This window comes from Lissotriton helveticus, chromosome 10, assembly GCF_964261635.1.
Source record: "Lissotriton helveticus chromosome 10, aLisHel1.1, whole genome shotgun sequence".
In the NCBI taxonomy this organism is placed as follows: domain Eukaryota; kingdom Metazoa; phylum Chordata; class Amphibia; order Caudata; family Salamandridae; genus Lissotriton; species Lissotriton helveticus.
Genome location: NC_136071.1, coordinates 1,109,234,070 through 1,109,253,901, shown reverse-complemented (window position 1 = coordinate 1,109,253,901; position 19,832 = coordinate 1,109,234,070). Strand labels below are relative to the sequence as shown.

At 48.6% G+C, this 19,832-nt stretch overlaps 1 protein-coding gene across 1 annotated transcript in view; it reads right to left on the bottom strand.

Annotated features, from left to right (window-relative positions):
• The window catches only part of CPNE4 (copine 4), a 1,493,383-nt gene extending 1,475,913 nt beyond the window's left edge, over positions 1-17,470 (bottom strand). The window contains exon 1 of the mRNA XM_078663874.1: positions 17,219-17,470. The gene's annotated coding sequence lies outside the window, so the exon portion shown is untranslated. The remainder of the gene's footprint in view (positions 1-17,218) is intronic.
• Positions 17,471-19,832: the final 2,362 nt, after the last annotated feature.

The following is a 19,832-nucleotide window of genomic DNA, read 5'->3' as shown; positions in this document are numbered from 1 at the left end:
AGAGCTTCATTGGCTTTCAGTGAAAAAAAATCTTTCTTTAAGATCTGCAGCCTCACTTTTAAAGCAATTAAAGGAATAGGTCCTGGCTATTTGCAAAAAAAGCTCTGTAAGCAGGTGTCTGGGCTCAATCTAAGGTCAAATTCTTTGGCACTCCTGAAGACCCCCTTTATTCGTCTTACCTGTACGGGTGGCAGAGTTTTTTCATATATTGCTCCCAAGTATTGGAACTCGCTACCAGAGACCTTTTGTAAATCCACCTCCTATCTGGCCTCAAGAAAACAACTTAAAGCTTTATTGTTATAATATTGTTTCCCTTTTTATGTAGCTCTTCCCCGGACTTCTTTCTTGTTATCTTCTAGGTAAGCGCTGAGATGCCCCCGGGTGAGTCACGCGCTATACAAGAGTCCACTAACATAACATAACGGGAAACATCTTTACAACGCAACTTTTACTCTGCACTACCATTACGACGCAACTATTACAACACAAGTCATTATAACGACTTGAGCTGGTGGGCGCTCTAGGATAGGGAATAGTTTAATTACTATCCAACACCTTCCCTACTATCCACGGGGACTGGAGTTGGAATAGTAAATTAAACTATTCACTATCCAGCGCCCCCCAACGCAAGTCGTTGTAACGACTTGCGTTGTAAAAGTTGTGTCGTAATGACATGCGGAGTGAAAGCATGCGTTGTAATGACATACATCCAACATAACCCTACGGGACACAGGGTGCTAACGTCCGGGCATGTAGCCTAAAGGATTAGTTTAACAGCTTAATAACTATTTACGGGAAATATTTTTGAAGTCCTTTGTTTTTTATGATAAAGGCAACTTCTAAACAGACATAAATGCAATAACCTCAAAGATGAGTCTCTGTTTGAAATGTCGGCATCATTGGCCTTGCTTTATTTGCTGCCTACGTCACAGGCCTTTGACCTCCCAGCAATCTAAATTTAAACTAAGTGTGACTGAATGCCTGCTTCACACAGACAATGTTGGAAGCCCTCTCAAGGAGCTGTTTCCAAGGAATGACACATGCTGTGACAGGCTTCTGATGTAGGCCAACTGTGCAGCCACAATTAATTTTCAGTCAGACGCAGAGAGGCCAATGTTCTGTGGCACGCGCCAGCCTCACGCTCAGCACCAGCCAGAAAAGCAAAATTCTTGGGGCCTTTGTTTCTTCCAGTAGCTGAAATTTGGGGGTGTTTTATGCAACATTTTCACCTTCTTAAGATACGTGGAAATATCTATAGTCCGGGTTTTGCCTTCGCCGTGCTTACTTTGTAGAAGAAAACAAAAATTAAGTACACGCGCCTCGAGTTTTTCGTAGCATCCCACCTCTGGCTCTACTGGGCGCTGTGTTGCCATGCCAAGGCCTGATGCCACCTCGTGCCTCTTTCTTCCACCACCCTACACTTCCTGTCTCTTCAGCTTGCTCGCTGGTTATTTTTAATCGCGGCTTTCCCCTTTTATCACTGTTTTCCCTTCTTTTTTCTTCCTTCCACATTTTCCACCTTTCTCGCTCTTTTTCTAACTCGAAGTCTTATGATGAGAAACTAAGTTAAACAGAGTTGCCGGTGCCCACCACCTGCAAGCACCATCACAAATTAAGCACTGCAATCTTCCCAGATCTGCACAAAATGATGCACAGCTACTCTGTGTGCTACGACCCTTTAACAATGGCAGTTGGTGCTATGTAAACGCAAACAACATTGTGGAGGGCAAGCCTATCTATAAAAACAATGCAGCGCTATACAACAGAGAGACAAGACAACAAGCCCAGGTCCAGGAATTTGTATCTGGATGGGCCAAGGGAGTTGTGTCAAGATATCAGAGTATGAAAGGCACACATTTGTCACCCTGCCGTACTGGTGAGAGTGAAGTCAGCCCAGCACAATCTCTTACCTGAGATAACTGGTCATTTACTTTACGACAGCACCTGGCAGAGAACAGACAGACAAACATACGCTAGTAGGCCTTGCAACCCCACATTAACCCCTTTGATGCGTTCGTCGGCCAACGGCCATCACGAGCACTACCTCCGTAGTGCTGCGCACGTCCGTTGCCTGACACGGCCCCGCCCACTCTGCTAAACGGCCGCATGCCGCGGTTAAGCAGGTATGGGCTTGCTTTAGCGTTCGATAGACGGTTACTCCATCACAAACGTGACACATATGCTATCCACCATATTATAAGTGCATTGTATCCAGTGGCAATTGTGATACGGTGGTTAGGATACATAAACAAAATAGAATCCAGTATAACAGTGGAGGTGATCCCTACTGTGGTTGGGAGCACAAAGTGTTGTTTGAATACCCCTCACACACCAACACGCAAAAGGCTCAATTACAGTTAAATGTTTACCCCACGAGCCAGGTATTTTTTAACTTTCACTTTTCACCACTCCACCACTCACATTCATTACCCCACCCACATTCACGCATAGTCCACAGACAGTGCTCCCACGTAGTCGTCGGTTGCAGCACGCCACATCCCGTAGAGGGGTGCGAAGACCCCGATGATGAAGCATGACACCGAGGGGCCTGTTGGTGTGTGAGGGGTATTCAAACAACACTTTGTGCTCCCAACCACAGTAAGGATCACCTCCACTGTTATAGTGGATTCGATTTTGTTTATGAATCATACCTGGGGAGACTGAATCCACTTTTTATCTCCCTCCCTCCTTTGTTATGAATATACGGTGGTTAGGATAGCCATCATGTTTGTGGCCGAGTAACCCATCCGCTGAACTCTAACTCACGCCCTAATTCTTATGTAATGGAACGACATTCATGATTCCCTCATCGCTGCTCATTCAATAAGGCATGCACTGCCACTATCTGAATAGTATAATGCATGCCATGTTTTACTATATATATCACTGTGCGTATTGCACACGGACTGAAATACGTAAACACCCTCAGAACCCCCCACACAGAAACAGCCATAACTGAGGTGCTGAAGGCTGTTCTTTCCCCTTTATCGTTACATATTAAAAACCCCTCCTTATAAAAACAAAGCACTTTAAAGGTGAGGAGAGGCCTTGGACAACGTACCTGTTAAGTGGAGGAAGCACTTAACAGGTGCGTCTCGTCCATCGCCCCTACCGTGACTGGGAAGAGGCCTTGCCTTGGCCCCCCGCTATAACTGGGGTTACAAGGCAGACTATCAAGTGAGGCTGAAAGAGGGTCATTGGGGGTCGATGCAGGAGGACAGGTGAGGGCAAGGGAGGGAAAACGGTTCCTGATGGGGAATGTAGAACATTTCTGAATTTTACCAAAACTGTTTGCAGGTTGTGAATTTCCTGCTGTGATATCATACCACATATGATAGGTAGCTGGATAGTTCCAATGTTGGGGTTGGTATGTACAAACCAGAGAAGGAGGAGGTGTGCTGTAATGGCTAGAGTGGGAGGCTTGGCATCCTGGGGACCTAGAATGTAATCCTGGCCTCCTTGCTTGATGCACCACTGTGTTATTTTCGGCAAATCACAAGTTTGATCGCTCACCAGTAACCTACATATTGTAACACTCTCTGTTACTCTTAACTAGGTGTATGCGAAATAAATACCCATGTGATATAAACATAAATGCAGTGGTGTCAGGTTCAGGTTCAGAAACAAGTTTATTTAGACATTTGTCCTTAAAACGTTCTAAAAAAACACACTTAACAATTAAAACCTTTAAAAGAGCCCCCTCCTAGCTGCCCCGCCCACCAACCCATTACATTTCATCTTTAAAGTTCTGTTTGACAGATCATAAAAACCAATCAATCCCAACTGCCACATCTAAATGTCGCATCTCAGACGATAACACTGCCGCTTTGTTCCTATAAAGAACATCATATTTAAAAAACAGAGGTCTTAAAAACGTGATTCGATTTGCAAGATAAAAGACACAGTCCATAAGGATATGCGTAAGGGTACATTTAACTGGGGACCTAGGTTTGAATCCTGGCCTCCTTGCTTAATTCAACACCGTGTGATTTTGGGCATATCACTCCATCTCCTTGTGCTCAAAAATTACATAAAATACGAAGCAATTGTTTAGCGCCTGTTTGAGGTACACAAGTTTGTTTGCTCACCAGTAACCTACATATTGTTAAACTTTCTGTTATTCTTAACTAGTTGCATGCGAAATAAATACCAATGTGATATAAACATAAATACAGTGAAGTATTTGGGTGTCGTTTCGTGTCAGTTCCCGGGAGAGTATGCAGCTGTGAATCAGGCACTTAACTTACACAAGCTCCAGCTTTGGACAGATGGGAAAATTGAGGCCCCAGGAATTGATATGTGAAGGATCACAACATATGCTCGGATGGGGAAGCCAGGATTCGAAGACCAGGACCCTGGATAGAGTGGGAAGTGTATCCATTGTGACCACATCCGAACCCTGTAGAAGGCACCAGAAATGTGTTATTTCTATAGCGAATCCTACTCTTGTCGAGGCTTTGGGAATAGTGCACAGTGTAGTGCGCGTGCAGTGGTTTCTGGCCCCTGGGGTTTCAGTGCCTGCCTTTAAGGGGTGACCTGTGCATAAATGTCACCCAATGTGAGATTCTATGACTACCCGAGGTAACTACTCAGATATGAGACATGGGCAACCTCTGAATGCAGAAACTGCCTCATAGCCTTGGCAGACAGCAGCCCACCCATAGAAAGAAGCTTCGTGGCGCTGTACGTTTTTAATGAGCCTTGAATAGTGCCTTACAGATGTAACTGTGTGCCATGCCCTCTCAGAGACGGACATGGGGCTTGGGCAGTATGTTATTGACATGAAATCGCCCAATTAAAAAACGTATTCATTAAAATACCCCGCCCACTTCGGTTCTTCCATTTCTGAGACAACACTAGAATTTCCGTTTTTTCAAAGATTCTATACAAGTTCACCCCAGCGCAATCATTATTATTCTATCGACCTCGGAAATATGGACGGCGGAGTCGGTGTTAAAATGTGAACTGCAGGGAGAACACAGATCCTCCACCCCCCCCCCCCCCCACCCCCCCCCCCCACCCCGTGAGCGGGCGCTTAGCTCACTGAGCTGCCTTACAGATGCACGTCACCCCGTTCCCAAGGGCTGTTATTTCGTGATTCAGGGAGACAGATCGGCACCCTTCAGGTAGTGCTGCAGACTGTGAAACAGCTCATGGCCTCCAAGCACAGGATTGATAGGACGCCCGGGAGCAGCTGCGTCAGCGTGATCCCGGGAAACCACAGACGCACGCTGATCTTCGGCAGATGGTACTTGGGCTGAGCAGCGTTAATGAAGCTGCGCTGGTTACATTGTAACTTCGTATATAATATCAAACCGATAACCCAGCATGCTGTTCTGTCCTCGGTCCTGGAGAGCTTTGTAGGCGTGTGTGAGGATGTATGTGTGGATGGATAGATAGATAGATAGATAGATAGATAGATAGATAGATAGATAGATAGATAGATAGATAGATAGATAGATAGATAGATAGATAGATAGATAGATAGATAGATCGAGAGAGAGAGAGAGATAGTGAGTGAGTGAGTGAGTGAGTGAGTGAGTGAGTGAGTGAGTGAGTGAGTGAGTGAGTGAGTGAGTGAGTGAGTGAAGGGGATAGATAAATAGATAGAGTGGGGCGATAGATAGAGTGAAGGGGGTAGAAAAGTGAGGGAGATAGATAGATAGATAGATAGATAGATAGATAGATAGATAGATAGATAGATAGATAGAGAGAGAGAGAGAGAGAGAGAGAGTGAGAGTGAGTGAGTGAGTGAGTGAGTGAGTGAGTGAGTGAGTGAGTGAGTGAGTGAGTGAGTGAGTGAGTGAGTGAGTGAGTGAAGGGGATAGATAAATAGATAGAGTGAGGGCGATAGATAGAGTGAAGGGGGTAGAAAAGTGAGGGAGATAGATAGATAGATAGATAGATAGATAGATAGATAGATAGATAGATAGATAGATAGATAGATAGATAGATAGATAGATAGATAGATAGATAGATAGATAGATAGATAGATAGATCGATACTTTCTCGTGGTGTTGCATGTAATGAAGTCTGCCATCACCAGCGAAGATTATAGAGGGGGCAGCTATACATGTTTTCTGCTAGATTCGGAGTGTCATTTTCTGGATATTGCACTGATGTGCACAGAGGGGGGATTCATAGGGAATTCTACTAACTAGTAATTACTAACGGAAAGCCATAAGCAACACCAGACAACAATAAGCATTCCCAACATGCTACTGGAAACAATGGAATCTTCGCCACAGCAGTTCAGTAGATGGCGACAAAAACATATACTTGTATGGTGGGGATGTACTGCAGGCGAACCAGCAGCCTGCTTGTGACAAACCAGGCAACACCAATGTAAAATGACAACGGGTCAGGAGACTGGGTGATCCGCTAACCTCTCTTTTCTAACCCAGTAATTGTCTGATTGCAGAAGCTTTGCACCGTGTACGCCTGTACCTTTCACAGAGGTCCCTCGTCACAGCCCGTGACGTTTAATAGCTGCGGCGGCTATTCTGTCGCAGCGCTAAGGGGGAGGCAGGGCCGCGCAGTGCTCCCGTACTCGTGACGGAACCGCTCCATCATGAGCCTCGGGTGGGCTGTGCTTGTGACGGAACGGTTCCGTCACGGCCCCGCCCGCTCATCAGAACGCTCAGTGCAGGCACGGAATACGCGCGGCGCAGTCGCGGCGAGCGGGCCGTGACGGTACCGTTCCGTCACCAGCACAGCCCACCCGAGGCTCGTGACGGAACGATTCCGTCACGAGCACGCAATGGGTTAAAAGCCCAGGTGCATATATAACTCTCCAGTTTTCGCCCCACTTTGAACCACTGCAGATTACCTTTTGAGGGAGTTGGAACATGCACAAAGAGATCGATTTGCTCAGTATCACACAATGCGGCACAGGGGGGGGGGGGTTGGGATCCAAACTCCGGGAAGGGGCCTGGAGGCGGCGATAGAATATGTATATTTAACACTGGTGTCAAAATGCAGCCTAAGGCGTTTGAATCCCTTTGCACCGTGTCCATTAGGGGGTGGAACTAAAAAGTGTTGTTTCCATTCCATATTACATAACAATGTGTGTACCAAGGAAAAAAAACTGAGCAAAATGTGACGTGTTAACATGATTAAGGAATTCAACAAACACAGATTTATACTCCATAAAAAGGTGAAATGTGAATGTAACATTAGGGGAAACCCGTTTGTTCTATTCCTTAACATGAATGAAGCAAAATAACGCAACACCACGTCTCTTCATTTTTTAAGAGGTTATTGACGAAGCAAACTTCTTGGTTGAAAACGTCATTACAAGTTTAATTATTTATAAGTTAAAATAATGTGTTATAAAAGTCTCTATTTTTCTGTGCTCTTCTGTTTTCCCTGGTGAAACAATCCCCGTGTATTTCCTCGTCTCCCTGTTACACAAACACCAACAATGGTACAAGTGAGCATTGGCCGCGTTCTTGCATCAGTGTAAAGTTCATGCAACCTGAGCCCAGAGTGCCAGCTTCCCCGCTAGAGCGCCACGGGTGATCCTCGGCACAGAGAAGCACGCGCCGCGCTGCGCTCCTTTACCTGCCCAGTAGGGGGTGGTTTGGGACCAGGGTGAACACTACTAGACGGTCGAGGAAACGGGGCTTTCACGGATGACGTGCTGTGACCAGGAACCTGCGCGAGGGAGGCGGCCCATCTGCTCGCGCATAAGGAGATGCAAAAATAGACTATTGATCGTTTAAAAACCCAGGTCAGCAGCATCAGTGAAATATTAATCCTCTCGCCACAGGAAAGGAGAACAATAGGATATGGGGTGGAGGGACAGGGTTAACCTCCGTCCAGAGGCGATCAGAGAAGGTCTGCCGCGCGCCTTCCAGTCCACGTGCCAAGGGATGCAGTTTGGAAACACGGGTTTGTGGTGCCTGTTAAATGACTTTCACATCATCCGTGACACTGAGAAACTCCCGGTGCCTCGCCCGGGTCACCCTCCGGCGTCGAGCTGTGAGGGTCGGGTTCCAGGCAGCGCGGATACTGTTACCGTTAACGGAGCAGGCAGCTGCAGGCAGCGCTTTGCTTCGAGGTGTGAAAGTGCAAGCGCTACATCCGACTAGGGACGTGGAGACGCGCAGAAGCTACCATCCCTGGGGGTGGAGAGGGGCGCCTCGCTTTATTGGGATGTGAAAGTGCTACATCCGTCTAGGCCAGGGATTTGAGATGCGTAGACACTACCCTTCTTGCGGGTGCATTGGTGCGCCTCGCTTTCTGCAGGTGGAAAAGTGCATGCACTCGCCTGCGTGGAGGCGCAGAGGGAGGCACCATTCAGCGCTAAGGCGAGGGGGCACACGTATCACCCTGATTGGTGGTACAGATATACACAATGCTCTTTAGAGGTAGGGAAGTGCAGGCACCACGCTATGGGGAAGTGCAGAGGTGCAATACCGATTCGTAGGTGTAGAGGAGGTTAGAAAACGGAGACACCTCCCTTCCCGGAGGCGCAGAGGAACACAACCCTCTGAAAGTGGGCGGATACAGACCCTGCGCAAGTAAAAAAAAAAGTGCATGAAGTACATTGTCAGGAGGTAGGGAAGGATGAGCACCTCTCTGTTAAGAGGTGTGAAAGTGCATGTAGGACACTGTCAGGAGGTAGGGAAGGACCAGCTTCTCGCCTGACGGAGATAAGAAAGTGCACGTACTACACTGTCAGGAGGTAGGGAAGGACCAGCACCTCTCTGTTAGGAGGTGTGAATGTGCAAGTACTACACTTCCAAGAGGCAGGAAAGGACCAGCACTTCTCTGTTAGGAGGTGTGAAAGAGCAAGTACTACACTTCCAAGAGGCAGGAAAGGGCAAGCACCTCTCTTCGCAGGAGTTGTGAAAGTGCATGTCGTACACTGTCAGGAAGTACGAAAGGACCAGCACTTCTCTGTTAGGAGGTGTGAAAGTGCAAGTACTACACTTCCAGGAGGCAGGAAAGGGCCAGCACTTCTCTGTTAGGAGGTGTGAAAGTGCAAGTACTACACTTCCAGGAGGCAGGAAAGGGCCAGCACTTCTCTGTTAGGAGGTGTGAAAGTGCAAGTACTACACTTCCAGGAGGCAGGAAAGGGCCAGCACTTCTCTGTTAGGAGGTGTGAAAGTGCAAGTACTACACTTCCAGGAGGCAGGAAAGGGCCAGCACTTCTCTGTTAGGAGGTGTGAAAGAGCAAGTACTACACTTCCAAGAGGCAGGAAAGGGCAAGCACCTCTCTTCGCAGGAGTTGTGAAAGTGCATGTCGTACACTGTCAGGAAGTACGAAAGGACCAGCACTTCTCTGTTAGGAGGTGTGAAAGTGCAAGTACTACACTTCCAGGAGGCAGGAAAGGGCCAGCACTTCTCTGTTAGGAGGTGTGAAAGTGCAAGTACTACACTTCCAGGAGGCAGGAAAGGGCCAGCACTTCTCTGTTAGGAGGTGTGAAAGTGCAAGTACTACACTTCCAGGAGGCAGGAAAGGGCCAGCACTTCTCTGTTAGGAGGTGTGAAAGAGCAAGCACTGCACTCCCAGGAGGCAGGAAAGGACCAGCACATCTGTTAGGACGTGTGAAAGTGCAAGCACTGCACTTCCAGGAGGCAGGAAAGGACCAGCACATCTGTTAGGACGTGTGAAAGTGCAAGCACTACACTTCCAAGAGGCAGGAAAGGGCAAGCACCTCTCTTCGCAGGAGTTGTGAAAGTGCATGCCGTACACTGCCAGGAGGTACGAAAGGACCAGCACTTCTCTGTTAGGAGGTGTGAAAGGTTCATAGAGCCGGCCCGTCCTTCTTTCAGGATCCGTTCTCCTGGTACGCTCCCAGCAGACACCTCCGATCGAGCTCTGCACGAATGCTGTTCTGTGTTGGGAAGTTATGGAATTCCCTGCCCATTGCACTATGCTCACATTCCCTGCCCATTGCACTATGCTCACATTCCCTGCCCATTGCACCATGCTCCCAACCGATCTTGCAGCAATTTAGGAAACAGCTGAAGACATGTTTGTTTGTATAATAGGTATCCGAGCTATGTCAATGGTGCCCCTCCCCCCCCCTCCCTCCGGCCAGATGGCCATCCTTGTTTAGAACGTGGTTTGGATCTCCTCAGCGCTAAGACACCTTCGGGTATTGCGCACGACACAAAACTATTTAATTCAATCATTCATTCAAAGTGCAAGCACCCACTTCCAGGAGGCAGGAAAGGATCAGCACCTCTCTGTTAGGACGTGTGAAAGTGCAAGCACTGCACTTCCAGGAGGCAGGGAAAGACCATCATCTCTCTGTTAGGAAGTTCGAAAGTGAGCGTAGTACGCTGCCAGGAGGCTGGAGGCGGAGGTTCCCGCACATTTCACTATCGTAGTGAGGCAGTGTATGTAGTACACTCTCTTCCTCTCTCGCTGTGAGATAGTGAGTAGCAGTTTCTGAAGGGGGAAGCCCCAGCACATATCACCATGGTAGTAAGACGGCGCATGTACTACACACTCTCGAGATGAGAGAGTGAGCAACCATCTCCGGAGAAGGACGTCCTAGCACATATCACTAGAATAGTGAGGCAGTGCAAGTACTCTCTTGTTCTCGAGGTGAGTGAGCAGCAATCTAAGTATGGGGAAGGAGCATCCCTACAATAGTGAGGCAGTGCATGCATCTTTTCAGAAGCAAGTTGCAGCACATATCACTACAATAGTGAGTCAGTGCATGCATCTTTGCAGGGGCAAGTTACAGCACATATCACTATAATCATGAGGCAGTGCATGCATCTTTGGAGGGGCAAATTGTAGCTCATATCACTACAATAGTGAGGCAGTGAATGCATCTCTGGAGAGGGAACTTGCAGCACATATCACTACAATAGTGAGACAGTGAATGCATCTCTGGAGAGGGAACTTGCAGCACATATCACTATAATCATGAGGCAGTGCATGCATCTTTGGAGGGGCAAGTTGCAGCACATATCACTACAATAGTGAGGCAGTGCATGCATCTCTGGAGAGGGAACTTGCAGCACATATCACTATAATCATGAGGCAGTGCATGCATCTTTGGAGGGGCAAGTTGCAGCACATATCACTACAATAGTGAGGCAGTGAATGCATCTCTGGAGAGGGAACTTGCAGCACATATCACTACAATAGTGAGACAGTGAATGCATCTCTGGAGAGGGAACTTGCAGCACATATCACTATAATCATGAGGCAGTGCATGCATCTTTGGAGGGGCAAGTTGCAGCACATATCACTACAATAGTGAGGCAGTGAATGCATCTCTGGAGAGGGAACTTGCAGCACATATCACTATAATCATGAGGCAGTGCATGCATCTTTGGAGGGGCACATTGCAGCTCATATCACTACAATAGCGAGGCACTGTATGCATCTTTAGAGGGGCAAGTTACAGCACATATCACTATAATCATGAGGCAGTGCATATATCGCTGCAGGGGGAAGTTGCAGCACATATCACTACAATAGTGAGGCAGTGTATTAATCTTTGTTGTGGGAAGTTGCAGCACATCTCACTATAATCATGAGGCAGTGCATGCATCACTGCAGGGGGAAGTTGCAGCACATATCACTACCATAGTGCAGTATCACGTGTCTCTTTGGAGGGGGAACTTGCAGCACATATCACTACAATAGTGAGGCAGTGTATTAATCTTTGTTGTGGGAAGTTGCAGCACATCTCACTATAATCATGATGCAGTGCGTGCATCACTGCAGGGGGAAGTTGCAGCACATATCACTACAATAATTAGGTATCTCTGGAGGGGGAAGTTGCAGCACATATCACTATAATCACGAGGCAGTGCGTGCATTGCTGCAGGGGGAAGTTGCAGCACATATCACTACAATAGTGAGGCAGTGAATGCATCTCTGGAGAGGGAACTTGCAGCACATATCACTATAATCATGAGGCAGTGCGTGCATTGCTGCAGGGGGAAGTTGCAGCACATATCACTACAATAGTGCAGTATCACATGTCTCTTTGGCGGGGGAAGTTGTAGCACATCTCACTATAATCATGATGCAGTGCATGCATCACTGCAGGGGGAAGTTGCAGCACATATCACTACAATAATTAGGTATCTCTGGAGGGGGAAGTTGCAGCACATATCACTATAATCATGAGGCAGTGCATGCATCTTTGGAGGGGCAAATTGCAGCTCATATCACTACAATAGTGAGGCAGTGAATGCATCTCTGGAGAGGGAACTTGCAGCACATATCACTACAATAGTGAGACAGTGAATGCATCTCTGGAGAGGGAACTTGCAGCACATATCACTATAATCATGAGGCAGTGCATGCATCTTTGGAGGGACAAGTTGCAGCACATATCACTACAATAGTGAGGCAGTGAATGCATCTCTGGAGAGGGAACTTGCAGCACATATCACTATAATCATGAGGCAGTGCATGCATCTTTGGAGGGGCAAGTTGCAGCACATATCACTACAATAGTGAGGCAGTGAATGCATCTCTGGAGAGGGAACTTGCAGCACATATCACTACAATAGTGAGACAGTGAATGCATCTCTGGAGAGGGAACTTGCAGCACATATCACTATAATCATGAGGCAGTGCATGCATCTTTGGAGGGGCAAGTTGCAGCACATATCACTACAATAGTGAGGCAGTGAATGCATCTCTGGAGAGGGAACTTGCAGCACATATCACTATAATCATGAGGCAGTGCATGCATCTTTGGAGGGTCAAATTGCAGCTCATATCACTACAATAGTGAGGCAGTGAATGCATCTCTGGAGAGGGAACTTGCAGCACATATCACTACAATAGTGAGGCAGTGAATGCATCTCTGGAGAGGGAACTTGCAGCACATATCACTATAATCAAGAGGCAGTGCATGCATCTTTGGAGGGGCAAGTTGCAGCACATATCACTACAATAGGTGAGGCACTGTATGCATCTTTAGAGGGGCAAGTTACAGCACATATCACTATAATCATGAGGCAGTGCATGCATCTTTGGAGGGGCACATTGCAGCTCATATCACTACAATAGCGAGGCACTGTATGCATCTTTAGAGGGGCAAGTTACAGCACATATCACTATAATCATGAGGCAGTGCATATATCGCTGCAGGGGGAAGTTGCAGCACATATCACTACAATAGTGAGGCAGTGTATTAATCTTTGTTGTGGGAAGTTGCAGCACATCTCACTATAATCATGATGCAGTGCGTGCATCACTGCAGGGGGAAGTTGCAGCACATATCACTACAATAATTAGGTATCTCTGGAGGGGGAAGTTGCAGCACATATCACTATAATCACGAGGCAGTGCGTGCATTGCTGCAGGGGGAAGTTGCAGCACATATCACTGCAATAGTGAGGCAGTGAATGCATCTCTGGAGAGGGAACTTGCAGCACATATCACTATAATCATGAGGCAGTGCGTGCATTGCTGCAGGGGGAAGTTGCAGCACATATCACTACAATAGTGCAGTATCACATGTCTCTTTGGCGGGGGAAGTTGTAGCACATCTCACTATCATCATGAGGGAGTGCATGTACTGCACTCAATATGGGGAGATCCGCAGCTCACTCCTAGCAGGGGAGAGAGCACCTTCGCCTCTCACAATGGAGGTGGGAAAGTGCTTCTGCTCCACTCTTTGAGGAAGGGACGTACCAGCGTGTTTCCCTGTGGATGTGTGAAAGTGCGTCTACTACACTTGGGGTATAAAGAGTGAACGCATCACTAATTCCGATGGTGGAAAGTGCAGCGCCTCTCTTGGTGGAGACCCATATTCTCGCTGGAGGAGCACAAGGGCAGACACATGTCCCTCTCTTTCTAGACCTGTTGAAGTGCAGATACCACTTTGTCGGGAGACGGAGCAAAACTGACTCTATCTGGAAGAAGCAAAATGGGGACACCATCCATGATGCCAGCAAAGCACTGACGCCGCTTTCTCTGGAGGTGGTAAAGTGCAGGCACTGCTCCCTCTGGAGGCAGGGAAGCGTCGCATCACTCCCGCTCGGGGTGGTAAAGTGCAGGCATTGCTCCCTCTGGAGGCAGGGAAGCGTCGCATCACTCCCGCTCGGGGTGGTAAAGTGCAGGCACTGCTCCCTCTGGAGGAAGGGGGGCTTCGCATCACTCCCGCTCGGGGTGATGAAGTGCAGACACCATCTTCTGTGAACTTGGAAAACTAAACGCATTGCTCCCACTGGGGACGGGGCGGGGACCACCCTGTCTGGGGTTGGGCGTGTAGTCACCACTCTTTCTGAAGGCGCGAGTGCAGACTCTGTTCTATTTGGAGGTGGACTATGCAGACACCTCTGGGTCTGGAAGTGAGTAAGTGCAGACTCCACTCTCCCTGGAGGCGGAAATTCGCAGACACTTCTGGTTCTGGGAGTAGGTGCAGCCACCACACTCTCTAGAGGTGAAGAAAAGTGGAGACAACTCTGGTTCTAGAAGTAAGTGCAGACAACACACTCTCTGGAGATGGAAAGTGCAGACACATCTGGTTCTGGAAGTGCAGACACCACACTGTCTGGAGGTGGACCGTGCAGCCACCTCTGGTTCTGGAAGCGAAGTGCAGACACCTTACTTAGAGGTGGGAAGGTGCAAACCCCTAAGGTGCTGGAAGTAAGTGCAGACGCCACACTCTCTGAAGGCAGAAAGGCCCAGACACCTCTGGTTCTGGAAGTGGGTACATGCAGATGCTACTCTCTCTAGAGGTGGGAAGGTGTAATAACCTCAGGTGCTAGAAGTAAATGCAGCCACCACACTCTCTGGAGATAAAAAAAAGTGCAGACACCTCTTGTTCTGAAAGTAGGTGCAGATAACACACTCTCTGGAGGTGGAAAGTGCAGACACCTCTAGTTCTGGACGCGAGTAAGTGCAGACAACATGTTCTGTGGAGGTGGAAAGGTGCAGACACCACTGGTTCTGGACGTGAGTAAGTGCAGACAACACTTCTGTGGAGGTGGAAAGATGCAGACACCTCTGGTTCTGGAAGTAAGTGCAGGCAACACACTTTCTCGAGGTGGAACGTTCAGAAACCTCTGGTTCTTTAAGTAAATGCAGATTACACACTATCTGGAGGTGGAAAGTGCAGGCACCTCTGGTTCTGGAAGTATGTGCAGACACCACACTCTCTGGAGGTGGAAAGTGCAGACACCTCTAGTTCTAGAAGTAAGTGCAGACAACACACTCTCTCGAGGTGGAAAGTGCAGGCACCTCTGGTTCTGGAAGTATGTGCAGACACCACACTCTCTGGAGGTGGAAAGTGCAGGCACCTCTGGTTCTGGAAGTATGTGCAGACACCACACTCTCTGGAGGTGGAAAGTGCAGACACCTCTAGTTCTAGAAGTAAGTGCAGACAACACACTCTCTCGAGGTGGAAAGTGCAGGCACCTCTGGTTCTGGAAGTATGTGCAGACACCACACTCTCTGGAGGTGGAAAGTGCAGACACCTCTAGTAGTAAGTGCAGACAACACACTCTCTGAAGATCGAAAGTGCAGACACCTCTGGTTTTGGAAGTAATCGCAGACCACACGCCTCCTGCGGGTGGAAAGTGCAGACACCTCTGTTACTGTAAGTAAGTGCAGACACCACACTCTCTGGAGGTGGAAAGTGCAGACAACTCTAGTTCTTTAACTAAATGCAGATAACACACTCTCTAGCGGTGGAAAGGTGCAGACACCTCTGGTTCTGGAAGTAAGTGTAGACAACACACTCTCTGGAGGTGGAAAGTGCAGGCACCTCTGGTTCTGGAAGTATGTGCAAACACCACACTCTCTGGAGGTGGAAAGTGCAGACACCTCTAGTTCTAGAAGTAAGTGCAGACAACACACTCTCTCGAGGTGGAAAGTGCAGGCACCTCTGGTTCTGGAAGTATGTGCAGACACCACACTCTCTGGAGGTGGAAAGTGCAGACACCTCTAGTAGTAAGTGCAGACAACACACTCTCTGAAGATCGAAAGTGCAGACACCTCTGGTTTTGGAAGTAATCGCAGACCACACGCCTCCTGCGGGTGGAAAGTGCAGACACCTCTGGTTCTGTAAGTAAGTGCAGACACCACACTCTCTGGAGGTGGAAAGTGCAGGCATCTCTGGTTCTTTAAGTAAATGCAGATAACACACTCTCTAGCGGTGGAAAGGTGCAGACACCTCTGGTTCTGGAAGTAAGTGTAGACAACACACTCTCTGGGGGTGCAAAGGTACAGACACATCTGGCTCTGGAAGTGACTAAGTGCATACACACACTCTCTGGAGGCGGAAAGTGCAAACACCTCTGGCTCTGGAAGTGAGCGCAGATAACACAGTCTTTGGAGGTGGAAAGTGTAGACACCTCTGGTTCTGGAAGTAAGCCCAGGCGCCACACTTTCAGGGAGTGCAAAGTGCAGACACATCTGGTTCTAGAAGTAAGTGCGGGCACCAATCTCTCTGGAGGTGGAAAGTAAGTGCGTCCACCAATCTCTCTGGAGGTGGAAAGTGCAAACACCTCTGGTTCTGGAAGTAAGTGCAGGCGCCACACTCTCTGGAGGTGGAACGTGCAGACACCTCTGGTTCTGGAAGTAAGTGCGTGAACCAATCTCTCTGGAGGTGGAAAGTGCAAACACCTCTGGTTCTGTAAGTAAGTGCGTGAACCAATCTCTCTGAAGGTGGAAAGTGCAAACACCTCTGGTTCTGGAAGTAAGTGCGTGCACAAATCTCTCTGGAGGTGGAAAGTGCAAACACCTCTGGTTCTGGAAGTAAGTGCGTGCACAAATCTCTCTGGAGGTGGAAAGTGCAAACACCTCTTGTTCTGGAAGTAAGTGCGTGCACAAATCTCGCTGGAGGTGGAAAGTGCAAACACCTCTGGTTCTGGAAGTAAGTGCGTGCACAAATCTCGCTGGAGGTGGAAAGTGCAAACACCTCTGGTTCCTTCAAGTAAGTGCACCCACGCACTCTCTGGGGGTGGAAAGTGCAGACACCTCTGATTCTGGAAGTAGTGCAGGCACCACACTCTCTCGAGGTGGAAAGTACGCACACCTCTGGTTCTGGAAGTAAGTGCAGGCACCACACTCTCTGGGGGTGGGAAGCGCGCGCGCCACGTTCGCTGTACGCCTGATAGCGCAGGGAAGCTGTCACAGCATCATCTGACGGCACTAAAGTGCACCCAGGGACGAGCTCGAGAAACGCAGATGGCTCTAGAAGTTGGAGGCGCCGGAACATCGCGTCCACAGACACCCTTCACAGTCATGCAGAAAGGAAGCGGGTTCGGAACCTACCTGTGTGCAAATCACCAATGGGAAAAGTGCGGGTGCCGGCTCCGGCTGCTTGCAGGAAAAATCCCAGGTCCTGGCTCCCTCCCGTCTCTTTTTTAGCTCCAGCTGACGGTGATCAGGCTGCTGCCGGGGGCTGGAGCAGAGTTTGGTCCTCGCGGGGACCCTGGCTCCATCCTTCAGTGCATCAGTGATGGAAAGGGGTGAGCAGTGAGTTATCTTGGGGGCGCGGGTGCCAGGGGGGGCGAGGCGGTGGGCGGCGAGTATGGGGAGGGGGCAGATAGCAGGAAGCAATAGAAAAAGTGGAGGTTGGTGCCCGTGTGGCTCGGAAATCGCGGCTCCGAGTAGAGAAATCCCAGCTCCGCTTCCCAGGCTTAGTCCAGACTGAAGAGCAGCCGCTGCCAGCCCGGAGCTCAACCGCAGCGCCCCCTGGGGGTGACCAGGGGTAACAGCAGCGAAGGGCTCGGCTGAGCGCTGAATTCCCCCGGCACCTGTCAGCGCGCCGCCGCCTGCCCCCTCCGTCTCTCTCCCGCGCTTCCATTCTCGCTTCTTTAACTATCCAACCCGCTCTCTCTCGCTGTCAGTCATTCTCTCGTTTCCCTTCTTGCTCTATTTGCTCTTCTATGTCTCACCGTTTTTATGTCTCCTTCTTTCTAATTCTAAAATAGCAGGATAAAAGGGCCATTAAACAACTAATTGAAATGTTTCTTGGTGCTACGATGATAGACGTTATTATCAAACAACCCGACTCGCACTTTTAACCACCACAGAATGAAAGGTGGAGTCAACTCTACCGAGAACATGTAACCATAACAGGCACATAATGCACACATTTAAGCAGGAGGTATTCCCCAGCTTACTAGCCCTAATGATAAGAGGCATGGTCCAAAAAACACACTTTTGCATCGCAGGTGTGCATGAGCCCACTGAGCTATAACATCAAGTAAGACTCAAGTTACACTACTTTCCAAATTTCAGACGGCTCAAAATCTGTTAATACTTGTAACTGGGAGAGACGTAGTGGAAGGGGTGGCAGAGACAGAGAGTGTGCCAGAGGTGCCCAACGGTGGGCACTGGACTGCCAGCCTTACCATAGCCGTAAAAATCAGGGGAGGTGTGGGCGCTATGTCAGCCACAAGATGGTTATAGAGACATGTTTAAACACACACACAGCCCCCCGTTCCCCAGGCTGTGTTTTATCCGTCCAGGCTGCACTCAACCGAGAAGCTGGAGGGGCGGGAGTCCAGATTTCTCTCCACCCAGCACCCCACATCTTGTGATATTTGAGGGGGGCTGTCTTACTCTAGCAACATAAGAAAACGTTTTCTGGCTGGGCGACTAACAGCGCATGCAACCCAAGGCACTCACTCAGGTTTAACACGTTTGCGTCAATACGTCAACACGTGCCAGGATAGCCCAGTGGGCTAATGCACTTACTGTGGAGAACTGAGCGTCATCTGAAGGTCAGAAAGAATCCACTTAGCCTCTCATCCTTCTGAGGTTATATACAAAATGCCTCTGATTTTGGGGAACACTGCTCACTCTTAGCAGCAATCACTGCAGTCAGAGCTTTAAGTGGGCCGGGTCTCACCAGGTCTGAGCATTGGCAGTTTTATAAAAGGGGACCTCGAAACGGGTCTATATCGGGCTCTGTTTTGTGCCCTGGCACAGGCGGTCCCGGACTGCAGTGACAGCAGGCACATCATGTGAGCGTGCTCACACTGCTCACTTCTCCCTACTCACTTCTCCCTAGTGGAGAAGTGACGGCATGACGTTATAGGGGAAGGGAAATCCTTTAAAGACAGCCATTTTCTCTCCTGATTGCCCTTCTCTTTTTGAAACCCAGGAGCAGCAACATTGTTGTGGTGTCGCATGCAACTGACAACCATTGACAAAGCAATAGTCCTGATATCTTAGAAGTATGATGTAATTGTTGTATCATATATCTAGATGCAATGACAGAAACAGCAAAATACAAGTTCGGAGGCACACTATGCTGAGCACAGATTTGTAGCTGACATGTTTTTAAGCCACGCCCTTAATTACATTGGCCACGTCCCTTTGAGAGACCCTCCAGTTTTTTTCATCGCACTTAAAGCACTGGCTGCAGTCCACACAGGGTGCTAAAATGAATGTGATTTTTTATTTTTAAAGATGCCAACCATTCAAGAGACGCTTTTTATGTCTTGAGGCTTAAATATTGGGTGATGTTTTCCTGAGAAAAAATGAAACCGGGCATATAGTGGCGGCCCTCGACATTCTGAACAGGTGTAGCACTGAGGCTTGGGTTGCAGAGTCCGTGATGCAGGTGCATTCAAAACCTTTTCTAAGGGGTTGGCACGTGCGGTTGCCTCAAGCATAGTTACTAGGCTGTGACTGCTCCAAATAATAATGACCAACTAGGTAAGGGCTAATGCTCAACATGTGGAAACCCAAAGAATCAACACAAACAGCAGGCCTCCGAGTGACAGCGGCAGCACTTACAGGATGCTCGCGTGGAATATCACCTAATCGAGGACTGAAGCACCTGTTCCAGAGATCTGTCTTTAACATACATGTCCTCATGCTTATGTGCACGATCTGTGAGTGATAAAAAAAGTGCACTTATCTGCCCAACGGA